Here is an 11,772-nt window from a genome sequence, read left to right on the forward strand (position 1 = left end):
GTCTTAAACCCTGCCTTTTTCTACAATTGCACGTCAATCGACTCCAGGGGGTTATAGCGTGATTTTAAACCTAACCACACTGTTAACCTTATGCCTAACCCTAACCTTAAATGTACCCCTTTCCTGCAATCAAATTACCTAGTGGCCTCATGGGTGGAATGTTATTAATATTTTTCATAATGTAATAATTAATCGACATTTTTTTTACGTTGAAAACCCTGTGTTTCTATGTCAAATTGTTTTGTTATATTTCAGTATTATGTGATGCATATAAATGGTAATATTGGGATGAAAACTCAAAATTGAATACATTTCAACTCTATATCTGACATGGTACATTTCTTTTTTTTTTAAGCCCATAACCATGTGTGAGGTGTTTACTTTTGTTTCAAAGTATATTTGTGTTTAGACAACCAAGAAAAACTCTGTGTGACACTGATTTAGCACACTGTAGTAAAAGGCAAGACCAAAAAGCTAATTTTCGTGTTGATACATTTTTACGATATAGCCAATTTTTATTTTGTGGCTGTAGTAATTAGTGGTAACCACGGAAGGGCTGGCTGGAAACAAGGGCTGGTTCGGTCCTAATGTAAAACATCAACGATCCGTTCAATTCAAGACCGGTATATCCAACTAGTGTAGCTGAAGTCTGAAGGCACATGCCTTTATTATAGTTGCTTTGTGCCGACACATCAAAGCTGTTCGCTCAGAGGCACAACACCACGATACTTCCGGGAACGCTTGAGAAACAGACCAAGCAGACCAGGGTTTGTTTGGAGTTTGAGAAGTGAAAAAATATTCCTTAGTGGTTCATTTTCTAGAAATCTAAAGGCACAACTTAGATTCGAGCCAATGTTTTAAGTAGATGAACGTGTTGTTACTACAACCTCGTGAAAGTGTCAAACTGAAACGTTTTCATTTTAGTCAAAAACAACTTTATATTGAATGAGTGCCTTTGCTTTGACAGCCTGCACACCCGATGATGTGTTTCTGCATGAGCTTAGCCAGCGTCGCCATGACATCGCCAACAAGTAGTGTGATCGGGATTTCTGCCTATCTTCATACTTGTAATATTCATATGTGTAAACATACTGAATTGTAATTGAATGCATTTAACCGTCACATCATACTGCGCTATGATTGGTTAAGACCACATAAATGGTTAGGTCATGGGCAGTGTGATCCTGGTTGGCGATACGTGAACATGCCAGTTATAGCTAGCTAATAAAGAGCTACGTTAAGAGATATCCTGTAGTACTGCATTTCATTATTTTGTACAAAGTGTGCAAGACAATACTGTACTGTCTTTGTCTCAAATCAAGGACGTAGAATTGCAGGTGTTAGCAAGACTAGGCAAGACTGTATCCGTGCAGACTCTCAATGTAAGTTTGTGAGATCAAGATGGTTTGTAAGAGGCTAGCGTTTACACAGGCAGCCCAATTGGATATTTTTACCCAATTATTGCCATAAAATAACAATTATTGGAATATCAGAATTGGATTGCCTGTATAAAAGCAGCGACAGGTTTAGGTAAACATAAATCTCAAAAAATGAACATCAGTGATTATAAGTTCTTCTGTCTCTGACCATCACAATCTTAAAATTATGTTCTCTAACCTTACAAGTCCTTTAATAAATATGTTACTTAATCATTTTGTAGCCTTAAGTTCACTGAGTGGCTGGTTGACAAATGTAATTGAAATTCTACAATTGGTGATTAGAAAAAATCCAGCCTTTTAGCAATTGGATCATGTGTGTGTGCATGTGTCTGTATGTGAGAGAGAGTGTGTGTGTGTGAGTGAGTGTAGTGTATGAGGGGGGATAAATACATAAATAACCCAATGAAGTGTGAACTTGTGAATGTTTTAATTCTATTTATTTCATAAATGTTTTACTTAAAAGTGGGACAAACGTGTGAATGTGTGCCTTTTTTATTCATAAAAAAATAAATACAAAATTGACCATTCAACAAAGTTTATTTTAAAACAATATGACTGACGGCTGAATGTCTGATTAATTCAGATCCAAACAGTTGCGTTAATGAGATTCACTCCACATTATTATAGCCCCTGCACTGTTTACCATCTGTCAAGGTGGGGGTGTTAAGGACTGCATTTAAACACATTAACCATATAACATTGTTCATTGGGTCCACATTAATTAGGTTAAATGTAATAAAGTCATTGACCTGTCAATTCTTTCATGTTAGGCTATTACATAAGCTAGAAAGCGGGAATATTGAGACATGATTGAAACTTTGTCATTCTTGGTGTCTTCACATATTTAGCCAATTTATTTTCTTACATTTAGGTCAGTGTATTTGTCATTGTCCACAGCATCATAGTCTATATGTCTTGCATTAAACATTTATAGAACATTTTATACTGCTTGGTAAGAAACCTGATCCCCATTTCTGTACGCAGATCTCGGAATTGCACTGTAATGGCTTTACTTGTGTCTCCTTGTGCATTATTATTGAAATGTAAAAAGTGAATACCCTACTGTTCTGGCCCCTGTAGTTGGGTTTGAGTTCCTTAAGGCTATCGTGGAATTCCATTGTTGACCACTTGGGGGCCACTGTCCTGTGTTGAATTGTGTTGTTTGTTTAATGTGCTCAATTCTGTAGAAAAATAATTGTTTACATTCCAAAATGGTGAAAGTCACTGTGGAGCTGCAGATATTGTCAAACTCCATCATCCATCATGTGATAATGGAGCCAGAGGAGATGGCTGCCGTTTTACTGTCACCTAACCAATTGTGCCCTGGTGTTTTTTCGCGTTATTTGTAACTTATTTTGTACTTAATGTTTCTGCCACTGTCTCTTATGACTGAAAAGAGCTTCTAAATATAAGGACAGCGATTACTCACGCCATACTGAAAGAATGATTTCCTCCAAACACCCGACAAGGCCGTCATCCACGTCATTCACAGGAGAAAGAGACAGAGATATTGGGGACGTAGGTCTGGGTGCCTTTTAAGGATCCGACGGCGAGTAGGTAATCTGCCTTTACCATCAATGTACAATATTTAAATTTTAAAAAACAGACGAACTACGAGCACGTACATCCTACCAACGGGACATTAAAAACTGTAATATCCTATGTTTCACCAAGTTGTGGCTGAACAACAACATGAATAACATACAGCTGGCGGGTTTTTACACTTTTCGGCAGGATAGAAACGCCGCCTCTGGTAAAACAAGAGGTGGAGGTCTATGTATATTTGTAAACAACAGCTGGTGCAAGAAATCTAAGGAAGTCTCAAGGTTTTGCTCGCCTGAGCTAGAGTATCTCATGATAAGCTGTAGACCACACTATTTACCAAGAGAGTTTTCATCTATATTCTTCGTAGCTGTATATTTACCACCACAAACCAATGCAGGAACTAAGACTGCACTCAATTAGCTGTATACGACCATAAACAAACAGGAAGACGCTCATCCAGAGGAGGCGCTCATAGTGGCCAGGGACTTCAACACAGGGAAACTTAAATCCGTTTGACTTAATTTCAACCAGCATGTTAAATGTGCAACCAGAGGGGGAAAAAAACTCTAGACCACCTTTACTCCACACACAGAGATGCATACAAAGATCTCCCTCGCCCTCCATTTGGCAAATCTGACCATAATTCTATCTTCCTGATTTCTGCTTACAAGCAAAAACTAAAACAGGAAGCACCAGTGACTCGGTCAATAAAAAAGTGGTAAGGATGAAGCAAATGCTAATACAGGACTCTTTTGCTGGAATATGTTCTAGGATTCTTCTGATGGCATTGAGGAGTACACATCAGTCACTGGCTTCATCAATAAGTGCATTGATGACGTCGTCCCCACAGTGACTGTATGTACATACACCAACCAGAAGCCATGGATTGCAGGCAACATCCGCACTGAGCTAAACCACTAAAGGGTAGAGCTGCCGCTTTCAAGGAGCGGGACTCTAAGCCAGAAGCTTTTAAGAAATCCTGCAATGCCCTCCAACTAACCATCAAACAGGCGAAGCGTCAATAAGATGGAATCTTATTGAAGTGCTTTGAAAGGCTGATCATGGCTCACATCAACACCATTATCCCAGAAACTCTAGACCCACTCCAATTGCATACCGCCCCAAAAGATCCACAGATGATGTAATCTCTATTGCACTCTACACCCTTTCCCCCCTGGACAAAAGGAACACCTATGTGAGAATGCTATTCATTGACTACAGTTCAGTATTCAACACCATAATGCCCTCAAAGCTCATCACTAAGCTAAGGATTCTGGGACTAAACACTTCCATCAGCAACTGGATCCTGGACTTCCTGACGGGCTGCCCCCAGGTGGTAAGGGTAGGTAACAACACATCCGCCACGCTGATCCTCAACACAGGTGCCTCTCAGGAGTGCGTGCTCAGTCCCCTCCTGTACTCCCTGTTCACTCATGACTGCATGGCCAGGTATGATTCCAACACCATCATTAAGTTTGCCAATGACACAACAGTGGTAGACCTGATCACCGACAACAATGACACAGCCTATAGGGAGGAGGTTAGAGACCTGGCCGTATGCTGCCAGGACAACAACCTCTCCCTCAACATGATCAAGACTAAGGAGATGATTGTGGACTACAGGAAAAGGAGGGCCGAACACGCCCCCATTCTCATCAATGGGGCTGTAGTGTAGCAGGTTGAGAGCTTCAAGTTCCTTGGTGTCCACATCACCTACAAACTATCATGTTCCAAACCAGAGGTCGACCGATTAATCGGAAATCGGTATTTTTTATTTTTACACCTTTATTTAATCTTTATTTAACTAGGCAAGTCAGTTAAGAACACATTCTTATTTTCAATGAATGCCTAGGAACGGTGGGTTAACTGCCTTGTTCAGGGGCAGAACGACAGCTTTTTACCTTGTCAGCTCGGGGATTCAATCTTGCAACCCTACAGTTAACTAGTCCAGCTCTCTAACCACCTGATTACATTGCACTCCACGAGGAGCCTGCCTGTTACGTGAATGCAGTAAGCCAAGGGAAGTCGCTAGCTAGCATTAAACTTATCTCATAAAAAACAATCAATCAATCATAATCACTAGTTAACTACACATGTTGATGATATTACTAGTTTATCTAGCGTGTCCTGCGTTGCATATAATTGATGCAGTGCGTATTCGTGAAAAAGGACTGTCGTTGCTCCAATGTGTACCTAACCAGAAACATCAATGCCTTTCTTAAAATCAATGCACAGAAGTATATATTTTTAAACCTGCATATTAAGTTGAAAGAAATCCAGGTTAGCAGGCAATATTAACCAGGTGAAATTGTGTCTCTTCTCTTGCGTTCATTGCACGCAGAGTCAGTATATATGCAACATTTTGGGTCGCCTAATTTGCCAGAATTTTACGTAATTATGACATAACATTGAAGGTTGTGCAATGTAACAGGAATATTTAGACTTATGGATGCCAACCATTAGATAAAAAACAGAACGGTTCCGTATTTCACTGAAAGAATAAACGTCTTGTCTTTGAGATGATAGTTTCCGGATTCGACCATATTAATAACCTAAGGCTCGTATTTCTATGTGTTATGTTATAATTAAGTCTATGATTTGATAGAGCAGTCTGACTGAGTGGTGGTAGGCAGCAGCAGGCTCGTAAGCATTCGTTCAAACAGCACTGTCGTGCGTTTTGCCAGCAGCTCTTCGTTGTGCGTCAAGCATTGCGCTGTTTATGACTTCAAGCCGATCAACTCCAGAGATTAGGCTGGTGTAACTGATGTGATATGGCTAGCTAGTTAGCGGGGTGCGCACTAATAGCGTTTCAAACGTCACTCGCTCTAAGACTTGGAGTGATTGTTCCCCTTGCTCTGCATGGGTAACGCTACTTCGAGGGTGGCTGTTGTCGATGTGTTCCTGGTTCGAGCCGTAGGGGCGAGGAGAGGAACGGAAGCTATGCTGTTACACTGGCAATACTAAAGTGCCTATAAGAACATCCAATAGTCAAAGGTTAATGAAATACAAATGGTAGAGAGAAATAGTCCTATAATTCCTATAATAACTACAACCTAAAACTTCTTACCTGGGAATATTGAAGACTCATGTTAAAAGGAACCACCAGCTTTCATTTGTTCTCATGTTCTGAGCAAGGAACTTAAACGTTAGCTTTCTTACATGGCACACATTGCACTTTTACTTTCTTCTCCAACACTTTGTTTTTGCATTATTTAAACCAAATTGAACATGTTTCACTATTTATTTGAGGCTAAATTGATTTTATGTATTATATTAAGTTAAAATTAGTGTTCATTCAGTATTGTTGTAATTGTCACTATTACAAATAAAATAAAAAATAAAAATCGGTATCGGCCTTTTTTGGTCCTCCAATAATCGGTACCGGCGTTGAAAAATCATAATCGGTCGACCTCTAGTCCAAACACACCAATACAGTCGTGAAGAGGGCACAACAAAGCCTATTCCCCCCCAGGAGATTGAAAAGATTTGGCACGGGTCCTCAGATCCTTAAAAAGTTCTACAGCTGTACCATCGAGAGCATCCTGACTAGTATGGCAACTGCTCGGCCTCCGACCATAAGGCACTACAGATGGTAGTGGGTACGGCCCAGTACATCACTGGGGCCAAGCATCCTGCCATCCAGGACCTCGATACCAGGCGGTGTCGGTGGAAGGCCTTAAAAATGTTCAAAGACTCCAGCCACCCTAGTCATAGAATGTTCTCTCTGCTACCGCACGGGAAGCAGTACCGGAGCGCCAAGTCTTGGTCCAAAATACTTAACAGCTTCTACCCCCAAGCCATAAGACTCCTGAACAGCTAGTCAAATGGCTACCCAGACTATATGGATTGCCCCCTCACCCCTCTTTTCCACTGCTTCTACACTCTGTTAATTATTTATACATAGTCACTTTAACACTACCGACATGTACATACAGTGCCTTGCGAAAGTATTCGGCCCCCTTGAACTTTGCGACCTTTTGCCACATTTCAGGCTTCAAACATAAAGATATAAAACTGTATTTTTTTGTGAAGAATCAACAACAAGTGGGACACAATCATGAAGTGGAACGACATTTATTGGATATTTCAAACTTTTTTAACAAATAAAAAACTGAAAAATTGAGCGTGCAAAATTATTCAGCCCCCTTAAGTTAATACTTTGTAGCGCCACCTTTTGCTGCGATTACAGCTGTAAGTCGCTTGGGGTTTGTCTCTATCAGTTTTGCACATCGAGAGACTGACATTTTTTCCCATTCCTCCTTGCAAAACAGCTCGAGCTCAGTGAGGTTGGATGGAGAGCATTTGTGAACAGCAGTTTTCAGTTCTTTCCACAGATTCTCGATTGGATTCAGGTCTGGACTTTGACTTGGCCATTCTAACACCTGGATATGTTTATTTTTGAACCATTCCATTGTAGATTTTGCTTTATGTTTTGGATCATTGTCTTGTTGGAAGACAAATCTCCTTCCCAGTCTCAGGTCTTTTGAAGACTCCATCAGGTTTTCTTCCAGAATGGTCCTGTATTTGGCTCCATCCATCTTCCCATCAATTTTAACCATCTTCCCTGTCCCTGCTGAAGAAAAGCAGGCCCAAACCATGATGCTGCCACCACCATGTTTGACAGTGGGGATGGTGTGGTCAGGGTGATGAGCTGTGTTGCTTTTACGCCAAACATAACGTTTTGCATTGTTGCCAAAAAGTTCAATTTTGGTTTCATCTGACCAGAGCACCTTCTTCCACATGTCTGGTGTGTCTCCCAGGTGGCTTGTGGCAAACTTTAAACGACACTTTTTATGGATATCTTTAAGAAATGGCTTTCTTCTTGCCACTTCCATAAAGGCCAGATTTGTGCAATATACAACTGATTGTTGTCCTATGGACAGAGTCTCCCACCTCAGCTGTAGATCTCTGCAGTTCATTCAGAGTGATCATGGGCCTCTTGGCTGCATCTCTGATCAGTCTTCTCCTTGTATGAGCTGAAAGTTTAGAGGGGCGGCCAGGTCTTGGTAGATTTGCAGTGGTCTGATACTCCTCCCATTTCAATATTATCGCTTGCACAGTGCTCCTTGGGATGTTTAAAGCTTGGGAAATCTTTTTGTATCCAAATCCGGCTTTAAACTTCTTCACAACAGTATCTCGGACCTGCCTGGTGTGTTCCTTGTTCTTCATGATGCTCTCAAATCAAATCAAATCAAATTTTATTTGTCACATACACATGGTTAGCAGATGTTAATGCGAGTGTAGAGAAATGCTTGTGCTTCTAGTTCCGACAATGCAGTAATAACCAACAAGTAATCTAACTAACAATTCCAAAACTACTGTCTTATACACAGTGGAAGGGGATAAAGAATATGTACATAAGGATATATGAATGAGTGATGGTACAGAGCAGCATAGGCAAGATACAGTAGATGGTATCGAGTACAGTATATACATATGAGATGAGTATGTAAACAATGTGGCATAGTTAAAGTGCCTAGTGATACATGTATTACATAAGGATGCAGTCGATGATATAGAGTACAGTATATACGTATGCATATGAGATGAATAATGTAGGGTAAGTAACATTATATAAGGTAGCATTGTTTAAAGTGGCTAGTGATATATTTACATCATTTCCCATCAATTCCCATTATTAAAGTGGCTGGAGTTGAGTCAGTGTCAGTGTGTTGGCAGCAGCTACTCAATGTTAGTGGGGGCTGTTTAACAGTCTGATGGCCTTGAGATAGAAGCTGTTTTTCAGTCTCTCGGTCCCAGCTTTGATGCACCTGTACTGACCTCGCCTTCTGGATGATAGCGGGGTGAACAGGCAGTGGCTCGGGTGGTTGATGTCCTTGATGATCTTTATGGCCTTCCTGTAACATCGGGTGGTGTAGGTGTCCTGGAGGGCAGGTAGTTTGCCCCCGGTGATGCGTTGTGCAGACCTCACTACCCTCTGGAGAGCCTTACGGTTGAGGGCGGAGCAGTTGCCGTACCAGGCGGTGATACAGCCCGCCAGGATGCTCTCGATTGTGCATCTGTAGAAGTTTGTGAGTGCTGACAAGCCGAATTTCTTCAGCCTCCTGAGGTTGAAGAGGCGCTGCTGCGCCTTCTTCACGATGCTGTCTGTGTGAGTGGACCAATTCAGTGTGTCTGTGATGTGTATGCCGAGGAACTTAAAACTTGCTACCCTCTCCACTACTGTTCCATCGATGTGGATAGGGGGGTGTTCCCTCTGCTGTTTCCTGAAGTCCACAATCATCTCCTTAGTTTTGTTGACGTTGAGTGTGAGGTTATTTTCCTGACACCACACTCCGAGGGCCCTCACCTCCTCCCTGTAGGCCGTCTCGTCGTTGTTGGAAATCAAGCCTACCTCTGTTGTGTCGTCCGCAAACTTGATGATTGAGTTGGAGGCGTGCGTGGCCACGCAGTCGTGGGTGAACAGGGAGTACAGGAGAGGGCTCAGAACGCACCCTTGTGGGGCCCCAGTGTTGAGGATCAGCGGGGAGGAGATGTTGTTACCTACCCTCACCACCTGGGGGCGGCCCGTCAGGAAGTCCAGTACCCAGTTGCACAGGGCGGGGTCGAGACCCAGGGTCTCGAGCTTGATGACGAGCTTGGAGGGTACTATGGTGTTGAATGCCGAGCTGTAGTCGATGAACAGCATTCTCACATAGGTATTCCTCTTGTCCAGATGGGTTAGGGCAGTGTGCAGTGTGGTTGACATTGCATCGTCTGTGGACTTATTTGGGCGGTAAGCAAATTGGAGTGGGTCTAGGGTGTCAGGTAGGGTGGAGGTGATATGGTCCTTGACTAGTCTCTCAAAGCACTTCATGATGACGGAAGTGAGTGCTACGGGGCGGTAGTCGTTTAGCTCAGTTACCTTAGCTTTCTTGGGAAAAGGAACAATGGTGGCCCTCTTGAAGCATGTGGGAACAGCAGACTGGTATAGGGATTGATTGAATATGTCCGTAAACACACCAGCCAGCTGGTCTGCGCATGCTGTGAGGGCGCGGCTGGGGATGCCGTCTGGGCCTGCAGCCTTGCGAGGGTTAACACGTTTAAATGTTTTACTCACCTCGGCTGCAGTGAAGGAGAGACCGCATGTTTCCGTTGCAGGCCGTGTCAGTGGCACTGTATTGTCCTCAAAGCGGGCAAAAAAGTTATTTAGTCTGCCTGGGAGCAAGACATCCTGGTCCGTGACTGGGCTGGATTTCTTCCTGTAGTCCGTGATTGACTGTAGACCCTGCCACATGCCTCTTGTGTCTGAGCCGTTGAATTGAGATTCTACTTTGTCTCTGTACTGACGCTTAGCTTGTTTGATAGCCTTGCGGAGGGAATAGCTGCACTGTTTGTACTCGGTCATGTTACCAGACACCTTGCCCTGATTAAAAGCAGTGGTTTGCGCTTTCAGTTTCACGCGAATGCTGCCATCAATCCACGGTTTCTGGTTAGGGAATGTTTTAATCGTTGCTATGGGAACGACATCTTCAACGCATGTTCTAATGAACGCGCACACCAAATCAGCGTATTCGTCAATGTTGTTATCTGACGCAATACGAAACACGTCCCAGTCCACGTGATGGAAGCAGTCTTGGAGTGTGGAGTCAGCTTGGTCGGACCAGCGTTGGACAGACCTCAGCGTGGGAGCTTCTTGTTTTAGTTTTTGTCTGTAGGCAGGTATCAGCAAAATGGAGTCGTGGTCAGCTTTCCGAAAGGGGGGCGGGGCAGGGCCTTATATGCGTCGCGGAAGTTAGAGTAACAGTGATCCAAGGTTTTTCCACCCCTGGTTGCGCAATCGATTTGCTGATAAAATTTAGGGAGTCTTGTTTTCAGATTAGCCTTGTTAAAATCCCTAGCAACAATGAATGCAGCCTCCGGATAAATGGTTTCCAGTTTGCAAAGAGTTAAATAAAGTTCGTTCAGAGCCATCGGTGTCTGCTTGGGGGGGGATATATACGGCTGTGATTATAATCGAAGAGAATTCTCTTGGTAGATAATGCAGTCTACATTTGATTGTGAGGAATTCTAAATCAGGTGAACAGAAGGATTTGAGTTCCTGTTTGTTTCTTTCATCGCACCATCGCACCAAGGCATACGCCCCCACCCCTCGGCGCGATGCGTGGAGAAACCCGTTGGCTGCACCACTTCGGATAGCGTCTCTCCAGTGAGCCATGTTTCCGTGAAGCACAGAACGTTACAGTCTCTGATGTCCCTCTGGAATGCTACCCTTGCTCGGATTTCATCAACCTTGTTGTCAAGAGACTGGACATTGGCAAGAAGAATGCTAGGGAGTGGTGCACGGTGTGCCCGTCTACGGAGTCTGACCAGAAGACCGCCTCGTTTCCTTCTTTTTCGGAGTCGTTTTTTTGGGTCGCTGCATGCGATCCATTCCGTTGTCCTGTTTGTAAGGCAGAACACAGGATCCGGGTCGCGAAAAACATATTCTTGGTCGTACTGATGGTGAGTTGACGCTGATCTTATATACAGTAGTTCTTCTCGACTGTATGTAATGAAACCTAAGATGACCCGGGGTACTAATGTAAGAAATAACACGTAAAAAAAACAAAAAACTGCATAGTTTCCTAGGAACGCGAAGCGAGGCGGCCATCTCTGTCGGCGCCGGATGTAGGATCTCTGCGCTTTTTTACAGACCTCTGAGACTATCACAGTGCAGGTGCATTTATACGGAGACTTGATTACACACAGGTGGATTGTATTTATCATCATTAGTCATTTAGGTCAACATTGGATCATTCAGAGATCCTCACTGAACTTCTGGAGAGAGTTTGCTGCACTGAAAGTA

The sequence above is a fragment of the Oncorhynchus masou genome, chromosome 15 (genome assembly GCF_036934945.1).
Source record: "Oncorhynchus masou masou isolate Uvic2021 chromosome 15, UVic_Omas_1.1, whole genome shotgun sequence".
Taxonomy (NCBI): Eukaryota; Metazoa; Chordata; class Actinopteri; order Salmoniformes; family Salmonidae; genus Oncorhynchus; species Oncorhynchus masou.